At 44.3% G+C, this 9,846-nt stretch overlaps 2 non-coding genes across 2 annotated transcripts; both read right to left on the bottom strand.

The window, feature by feature from the left end:
- Positions 1-1,301: 1,301 nt before the first annotated feature.
- trnar-ucg (transfer RNA arginine (anticodon UCG)) lies at positions 1,302-1,393 on the bottom strand. Its single transcript is given in 2 exon segments — positions 1,302-1,337; positions 1,357-1,393. It is a non-coding gene; the product is annotated as a tRNA-Arg (tRNA).
- A 7,111-nt stretch (positions 1,394-8,504) lies between these two features.
- trnag-ucc (transfer RNA glycine (anticodon UCC)) lies at positions 8,505-8,576 on the bottom strand. The gene has a single exon. It is a non-coding gene; the product is annotated as a tRNA-Gly (tRNA).
- Between the last annotated feature and the right edge of the window lie 1,270 nt (positions 8,577-9,846).

The raw sequence follows: 9,846 nt of genomic DNA, 5'->3' as shown, positions 1-9,846 counted from the left end.
GACATTTACTTTGTAAGAAACATTTGTTGTCGTTGTCTGTCCATCGATTCGAGGATAACATCTACTCAGGTCCGTAAGTTTCTCCTGTGGATCTTCATGTGAGTGAACGGGGCGATTCTCGGCCCACAGATCTTTGGACACATAGGACAGGATGTCCCACGAGGTAGTGGGATCAGGAGCGCAGAATTAGCTTCCTGTTACTTTCTTCTCTGCCGCAATTCTGCCTCAACATTGAGATCTTGTGACTCAAAGCGTGCTGCAGCTTGGGGGAGAGACGTTGGCCATTTTGAACGATGACTAACAAATTGCTCCCAGTCATCAGCATGAATGAATCGCTTCAACCTGGGGGACGTCGGGGAAGCATTGCTGGTAGAATTCCTCTCGTACACTGAGGATTCTCTGATACACTGGAGCAGTTACCTCATTGTGCTACAACCACCAACAGTCAACGACATGTATGAGAGAGTGAGATACATTCTTATCTGCCTTTCTCTGGCCTATCTTATCGAAATGAAATTTTTCAAAATCTTTCGCGAATTTACAGCCCAGCATCAGGCCCCGTCAGCCTTGTTATTGCAGCAGAAGAAGCATCCAGTTTCTCAATCCGTTACCAGGCCATTCTCTTTCGACTTAATGATTCTTCTTTTATGGGCTGTTGGTGTCGCCTGCTGGACCAGCATTTGTTGCGTTTCCCTAATTGCCCATCAACTGAGAGTGGCTTGTTCGGCCATTTCAGAGGGCAGGTAAAAGTCACCCTCATTGCTCTGGGTCTGGAGTCATATGTAGGGCAGACTTCTTTCTCTAAAGTGCACTGGTGAACCAGATGAGGTTTTAGAACAATCGACGGCAGTTTCAAGGCCGCCATCACAGATACTAGCTTTCAATTCGAGATTGATTTAATCAATGAATTAAATTTCACCAGTGGAGGGATTTACTCCATGTTCACAATGATTAATGCACGCCTCTGGATTACCATCCCTGTAAACAGAAACAGTTCATTCAGCTCATTGTTAAACCCCTTCCTGAGGAGATGAGAATTCCCTCCACATAATTCGATTAAACCATTTGCTGCAAAGCCTGTTGCTCCATTCGGGAGCATCAACAATTTCTGAAGATCTCAAAGATAAGATTGATTTCTTGGGAGGAGAATAAAATAATGAGATTAGAAAATTGAATGAACAAAACAACAAGGAAGTACATTCTGAGAAAGCGCCCTGCAATATGTGCAAGAAAATGCAGAGTTTTCAGCTGAAGAAGAATATCTCGTTTTTCCGGAACTTTGACCAGATTTCTGCATAAAACGACCGCGACAGGACTCGAACCTGCAATCTTCTGATACCATCATCACTACGATTACCGAAGTCAGACGCCTTATCCATTAGGCCACGTGGTCAATAGATGCAACGCTGTACACAACGTCAGTACCATGTGAATACCTACCGTGGTTATATTTATTGTCAGTTCTATTTTTGGATGCTTCGCTGATTCCCAGATGGCACACATTGAAGGGGAATCCCCAGCGTTTCTAACCGGCAGGAAACTGTGTGGAGTTTGCACGTTCTCCTCGTGTGCGTGGATTTCCTTCAGGTGTTCCGGTTTACTGGCATATCCAACGATGTGCAGATTAGGTGGATTGGCCAGGTTGAATTGACCCTTATTGTCAGGGGGATTAGCAGTGTAATTACGTGTGGTTACAGGGAGGGATTATCTGTCGGGGAGTCGGTGCAGAATTTCTGGGCTGAATGGCCTCCTTCCGCGTTGTTGGGATCCGATGCCTCCTCGACATCCTGTGTTAAATCTTCAATGCCTGTCCCTGAATCCTTCTGCTCACAGCTAATGCAGAAACCTCCCCCTGTGTACCTTAGTTCAATGTGTTATACTGTTTACACGTCTCTTACATCACCACTCAATCCCGTTAGCTGCAAAGAGAGAAAGTCCGAATTATCCAGCCAAACCTTCTCGCTAAAATCCATCATCGCAGGATCCAAAGCAGTAAATCGCCTCTTCGCCCTCCTAAGGACCCTCACACACTTTCTAAAGTGTGGTTACCGGGTCTGGGTGCAATCCTAAAACAGCCGCAGTTCAGCAGAGCTTTATAAAGATTGAGCATAACTTCCTATTTTTTATACTCAATGCTTCCGTAGAACCATAGAAAATTACAGCTCAGAAACATGCCTTTTGGCCCTTCTTGTCTGTGCAAACCATTTTTTGCCTGGTCCCACTGACCTGCACTTGGACCATATCCCTCCATACCCCTCTCATCCATGAACCCGTCCAAGCTTTTCTTAAATGTTAAAAGTGCAGATTTACCACTTTATCCGGCATCTCATTCCACACTCCCACCACTCTCTGCGTGAAGAGGCCCCCGCTAATATTCCCTTTAAACTTCTCTCCTTTCACCCATAGCCCATGCCCTCTGGTTTTTTTCTTCCCTTGCCTCAGTGGAAAAAGCCTGCTTGCATTCACTCTATCTATACCCATTAAAATCTTATACACCTCCATCAAATCTCCCCTCATTCTTCTACGCTCCAGGGAATAAAGTCCCAACCTATTCAATCTCTCTCTGTAACTCAGCTTCTCAAGTCCCGGCAACATCCTTGGGAACCTTCTCTCCACTCTTTCAACCTTATTTACATCCTTCCTGTAACTAGCTGACCAAAACTGTACACAATACTCTAAATTCGGCCTCACCAATGCCTTATATAACCTTACCATAACACTCCAACTTTTATTCTCGATACTCCGATTTATAGAGGCCAATGTACCGAAGGCACTTTTTACGACCCTCTCCACCTGTGACGTCACTTTTAGGGAATTCTGTACCTGTATTCCCAGATCCCTCTGTTCAACTGCACTCTTCAGAGTCCTACCATTTACCCTGTACGTTCTCCTTTGGTTTGTCCTTCCAAAGTGCAATATCTCACACTTGTCTGCGCTAAATTCAATTTGCCATTTTTCTAGTTGATCCAAATCCCTCTGCAAGCTTTGAAAACCTTCCTCACTGTCCACTACACCTCCAATCTTTGTATCATCAGCATATTTGCTGATCCAATTTACCACATTATCATCCAGATCATTGATATAGATGACAAACAACAATGGACTCAACACCAATCCCTGCGGCACACCACTAGTCACAGGCCTCCACTTAGAGAAGCAATCCTCCACAACTACTCTCTGGCTCTTCCATTGAGCCAGTGTCTAATCCAATTTACTACCTCCCCATGTATACCCAGCGACTGAACCTTCCTAACTAACCTCCCATGCGGGACCTTATCAAAGACCTTGCTGAAATCCAGGTCGACAACATCCACCGCCTTCCCTTCATCCACTTTCCTGGTAACCTCCTCGAAAAACTCTAATAGATTGGTCAAACATGACCTACCACGCACAAAGCCATGTTGACTCTCCCTCATAAGTCCCTGTCTATCCAAATATTTGTAGATCCTATCCCTTGTCACTCCTTCCAATAACTTGCCCACCACCGACGTCAAACTTACTGGCCTATAATTTCCCGGATTTCTTTTGGAAGCTTTTTTAAACAACGGAACAACATGAGCCACCCTCCAATAATCCGGCACCTCCCGCGTGAATACTGACATTTTAAATATGTGTGCCAGTGTCCCTGCAAGTTCAACACGAACTTCCCTCAAGGTCCGTGGGAGTACCCTGTCCGGTCCTGGGGATTTATCCACTCAGATTTGCCTCAAGACAGCAAGCACCTCCTCCCCTTTAATCTGTAAAGATTCCATGACCTCCCTACCTGTTTGTCCTATTTCCGTAGACTCCATGCCCGTCTCCTCAGTAAATACGGATGCAAAAAAACCATTTAGTATATCCCCCATCTCTTGTGGTTCCATACACAGTCTACCACTCTGGTCTTCAAGAGGACCAATTTTATCCCTCACTATCGTTTTGCTCCTAACATACCTACAAAAGCTCTTTGGATTTTCCTTCACTCTGTCTGCCAAAGCAACCTCATGTCTGCTTTTAGCCCTCCTGATTTCCCTGTTAAGTAGTTTCTTGCACTTTTTATACTCCTCGAGCATCTGATCTGCTCCTTGCTGCCTGCACATTTCATACAACTCTCTCTTCCTCTTAATCAGTGTTACAATCTCCCTCGAGAACCAAGGTTCCTTATTCCTATTTACTTTGCCTTTCATCCTGACAGGAACATACAAACTCTGCACTCTCAAAATTTCTCCTTTGAAGGCCTCCCACTTTCCATTTACATCCTTACCAGAGAACAGCCTGTGCCAATCCACACTTCCCAGATCCCTTCTCATTTCATTAAATTTGATATTTTTCCAGTTCACAGCTTCAACCCGAAGACCAGATCTATCCTTATCCATGATCAGGTTGAAACTAATGGCATTATGATCACTGGATCCAAAGTGTTCCCTCACACTCACATCCATCACCTGCCCTAACTCATTTCCCAAACGGAGATCCAATATCGCATCCTTTCGAGTTGGCACCTCTATATAATGATGCAGAAAATACTCCTGAACACATTTTACAAATTCTACCACGTTTAAACCTTTAACAGTATGCGAGTCCCAATGTATATGTGGAAAATTAAAATCCCCTACTATCACAACTTTGTGTTTCTTGCAGTTGTCAGCGATCTCTCTGCTGATTTGCTCCTCCAATTCTCGCTGACTATTGTGTGGTCTATAATAGAACCACATTAATGTGGTCATACCTTTCCTGTTTCTCAGCTCCACCCATAGGGCCTCTGAAGACAAGCTCCCTAATTTATCCTGCCTGAGTACCGCTGTAACATTTTCCCTGACCAACAATGCCATCCCCCCACCTTTTATCCCTCTGCCTCTATCCCGCCTGAAACGTTGGAACCACGGAACATTCAGCTTCCAGTCCTGCCCCTCCTGTAGCCAAGTTTCACGAATGGCTATAATGTCATATTTCCATGTGTCTATCCACGCCTTCAGCTCATATGCCTTCCCCACAATACGCCTGGCATTGAAATAGACACACCTCAAAAGGTTATTTCCACCACACTCAACCCTTCCATTTGTGATTTTACTTTAACTAAACTGTATTTTTGCCCATTGAGAAGTAAGCAGTCTCACAACACCAGGTTAAAGTCCAACAGATTTCTTTGGTGGCTTACTTCTTACTGTGTTTACCCCAGTCAGTAAGGCATTTGACAAAGTCCCACATGGCAGGTTGGTTAAGAAGGTTAAGGCTCATGGGATACAAGGAGAAGTGGCTCGATGGGTGGAGAACTGGCTTGGCCATAGGAGACAGAGGGTAGTGGTCGAAGGGTCTTTTTCCGGCTGGAGGTCTGTGACCAGTGGTGTTCCGCAGGGCTCTGTACTGGGACCTCTGCTATTTGTGATATATATAAATGATTTGGAAGAAGGTGTAACTGGTGTAATCAGCAAGTTTGCGGATGACACAAAGATGGCTGGAATTGCGGATAGCGAAGAGCATTGTCGGGCAATACAGCAGGATATAGATAGGCTGGAAAATTGGGCGGAGAGGTGGCAGATGGAATTTAATCCGGATAAATGCGAAGTGATGCATTTTGGAAGAAATAATGTAGGGAGGAGTTATACAATAAATGGCAGAGTCATCAGGAGTATAGAAACAAAGAGGGACCTAGGTGTGCAAGTCCACAAATCCTTGAAGGTGGCAACGCAGGTGGAGAAGGTGGTGAAGAAGGCATATGGTATGCTTGCCTTTATAGGACGGGGTATAGAGTATAAAAGCTGGAGTCTGATGATGCAGCTGTATAGAACGCTGGTTAGGCCGCATTTGGAGTACTGCGTCCAGTTCTGGTCGCCGCACTACCAGAAGGACGTGGAGGCGTTGGAGAGAGTGCAGAGAAGGTTTACCAGGATGTTGCCTGGTATGGAGGGTCTTAGCTATGAGGAGAGATTGGGTAGACTGGGGCTGTTCTCCTTGGAAAGACGGAGAATGAGGGGAGATCTAATAGAGGTATACAAGATTATGAAGGGTATAGATAGGGTGAACAGTGGGAAGCTTTTTCCCAGGTCGGAGGTGACGATCACGAGGGGTCACGGGCTCAAGCTGAGAGGGGCGAAGTATAACTCAGACATCAGAGGGACGTTTTTTACACAGAGGGTGGTGGGGGCCTGGAATGCGCTGCCAAGTAGGGTGGTGGAGGCAGGCACGCTGACATCGTTTAAGACTTACCTGGATAGTCACATGAGCAGCCTGGGAATGGAGGGATACAAACGATTGGTCTAGTTGGACCAAGGAGCGGCACAGGCTTGGAGGGCCGAAGGGCCTGTTTCCTGTGCTGTACTGTTCTTTGTTCTTTGTTCTTTGTTCAGTCCAAAGCCGGCATTTCCACATCATGGCTTCCATTTATGAAGCAAAACTGCAGCTTCTGAATCTGCAAGAGAATCTTTCTGGATAAAGCCGGAATTTGCAAGGATTTCAGCCACTGAGAAATTGTCTGGCCATCTGTGTATCATCGCCCGAACTCACTCTATCCATGTCTATCCCTCCACCCCCACTTGTTAACTGTATATGGAGGGGGGATCTTGTTGGTTAATGACTGAGTGCACACCATCTGTATCTTCATTTCATCAAATAGAATTCAGCATGTGAACAAGATCATAATTTCAACCAGTTCTGGGTTAATCCAGGCACATCTCTGATTGGTTGCAGCCCCCCGAATGTGGGGAACAGACACTGGAAGCATCGCCGGCCTCAGAGGCTTTAATAGTTACTGAGCTGGGAAACTCCAATTATTCTCCCCGAATCCACAGCACAGAGCAAGAGGAGAGGAAAGCCTGTCCTCGGAGCTGTCAATCTGAGACACAGTTTGAAATGTCAATGTGCAGAGATGTCAGCGAGAGTGTGCTAAAGGGACGGCTGGGTTAGACTAATGTTACTGTGTTTGTATGTCCGCTCTCAGCGCCTGATTTCCCAGTCCTTCTTGTGTCAAATCACAAGATTCTCCTGTCATTGGATCGCGCTGCTCAGACCTGAAGAGAGAATTTAAGGGAAGGTTTTGGTCGATTTTAAGGTTTCAGTCGACAAACGAAGACTAAGTCAGCGCTCAACTGACAGAGCGCGATCAATGCAGCAAAGAAACGGGTTGAAATGGGAATTGCTGCCTTGAATTCAGATGGAGTTTTCACGACAGGAAACGTTCGAATTTCAGTAACAGAAATAAGTCAGTCTGAGAATCTAGATTGTCTAATTTTAACTGCAGTGGGAGAGTTTGTGAGGAGAGAGAAAAACACTGCTGGAGGATCCGGAAGCTGACAACAGCTTGTCTCTGCTCCGTCCTCTCTCTTCCTTTAAGCTGTTCTGTGCCGCCACCACTGGTTTCATTTCGGACCCAGTTCTGACTCTCACACACATTTTCCACATACTCTCGGATATAAGTTTGTACCAGAAATATATCTTATGCGTAAACATGGCAACAATTGCTTTCTCAATGATCTGCCCTGCTCGGTTCGATCTGCGAGAAATTATTGGGCGATTTTAAAGCAACATCGATTTGGTTGCAGAATTCTCTAACATCTGAATATATTCCATGACTTTATCGCTTGTGTTTGGAGTCCAAGGCTGAGTGACCACTTAATCCATAGACGTTTTGAAATTAATTCTGACATGACATTTCCTGATGTCTTATGATTGTCTATAATTCTCTTTTACTAACGTTCCAATATGGTCAATCTTCCTTATATTCCACATGTTCGTTCCATTGCCAAACTGTTTTAAGCAGGAATAACGAACGCCCAGTGATGACCAGTTTGCAGCATGTTTTGAATGAACACGATATTTTATCATCTAAGCAGCATTTTGAAATTCTCATTCATTCAATGTATTCTGATGAAGTGTATTTCTTATGTCCTGTGTGTCATTACACAAGAATCTTTCTCTGAAATAAGACATTGTTTTCTCCTTGTGCTGCTCTTTTTCTTTCTTCTCAAGTCATGATTTTTCTCATGGAAGTTACAGCACAGAAGCCATTCGGCCCATATTGTCGATGCCAGCACTGTTCCCGGTTTTGGTAGAAAGAGCCCACAGTAAATTACAATTCAATATCACGGGCTGCCCTGGAGAAGCCAATTAAACATTTCCAATCTCGCTCATTGCGCAGAGTTTGAACCTTCGCGAGGAAACGATGGTTTTGAGTCCAACGCCTTAACCACTCGGCCAGCACAGCTGCTTATCTCTCAAAATGATGTAATCACCTCAACAATGTTCATGTTAACTTCATCAAGCACCAGGATTGTGCAGTGAACAGTGTGTGAGCTGACATGTGTTCCTCCATTTTTATTTGGTGTCCTTATGTTTCACTGAGAATTCATTGATTCAATTATTCTTCTATTTCAATATTGTTTTCAGGATAAAGAAATTGAAACCGAATTCTCCGTCCGAAATAAATAAAATTAAAACGGGAGGCGTATTGATGGGCGATTGCTGCGTTCGAATTAGATTTTGTGCACATGCCTTGAAACACAAAATAAAGTCGCTCGCAACTACATCACCAGTGCGATGGCCGGGAATCGAACCCGGGTCAACTGCTTGGAAGGCAGCTATGCTCACCACGATACCACCATCGCTCACTATATTTGACCGTTTGTTACTTACATTTGTTATAATTACAGAACTACCTTAGCTGCCGATTTCCTCAGACACCAGGTAGTCCTGACGCACATTTTGGAAACTGAAATTGTTTACTCTCGTTATTTGGACAGTTTAAGCCTACTTTTTAACATTGTACCTGCCTGGGAACTCATTGAATAGTTTTGAGGACTGTTCCTTCAGTTAAAAAAAGTCTCCAATCAAAGCAAATTTAGATTCCAAGTCTAACGCCTGAACCGCCATGAAAACGTAGCTGTTTATTGGCCAGTCGATGCAACCACCTCAGTAACGTTCATATTGACTTCATCAGGATTATTGAGATCACAGTCATGGAGGTCAACTGTGTTCGGTTCCCTTTACTTTATATCTTTGCCTCCGACTGAGAAATCATTCATAAACACAGAGACTTCATCCGATGTTTCAATATTTGTTTCTGTAGAAAGAATTTGAAGCTGAATTTTCCGTCCAAATAAATAATATTTAAACGGGTAGTCCTTTTTGTTTCATTACCGGCAAATTCTGCGTTTGAACTGTTTGTCACCACATGATTTGAAACGCAAGAGGCCGTGGATAAGGGCCTGAATAACTGATCACTGCAATGGCCGGGAACCGAATCCGGGCCGACTGCTTTGAAAGCAGCCATCCTCACCACTACAACACCATCGCTTGCTCTGCTGAAGTGGCTGTTCTTTTCATTAGTTATAATTACGGAAGTTCTTTCGTTGCGAACGAAGGTGTGTCCAAAACACAATTTGTAAACTGATCTTGGCTGTCGCGTTTTTCTGCACTGTTTAACCCCCCTTTTCACTGTTGTTTCTGACTGAGAACTCATTCATTAGCTTTGAGGCTTATTCTTCCATTGCAAGAAAGTTTACACTCGAAGCAAATTGAAGAAATATTTCCATTAATAACTCATGAATAGTGAGAATCTTGAGTGAATTTCATTTGAGGTGTTCTATTCTGTTTTGTTCTGACCTGCGATAGCTAATTAAATACGTCACCGCTGTGATGGCCAGGAACCTTGATCAAATGCTCGCACAGTCATCATCGCTCACTTGACTCTTCCACCCCTCTCTGTGTTTGTGGAACGAATACACATGTAATGAAGCAGCATAGAAATCAGAGATTAGGGCATACTATAACAGACATTCCAGCTATGGGAACATTACCTTTGCCGATAGATCGGAATCAGCAGAGTCCCCCAGTCAGAAAGCAGATCTCTGGGACATAGAATTTGATTAATATCAT

This window comes from Mustelus asterias, unplaced genomic scaffold, assembly GCF_964213995.1.
Source record: "Mustelus asterias unplaced genomic scaffold, sMusAst1.hap1.1 HAP1_SCAFFOLD_124, whole genome shotgun sequence".
Taxonomy (NCBI): domain Eukaryota; kingdom Metazoa; phylum Chordata; class Chondrichthyes; order Carcharhiniformes; family Triakidae; genus Mustelus; species Mustelus asterias.
The sequence above is the reverse complement of the archived record's forward strand: the minus strand, read 5'-3'. Positions and strand labels throughout refer to the sequence as shown.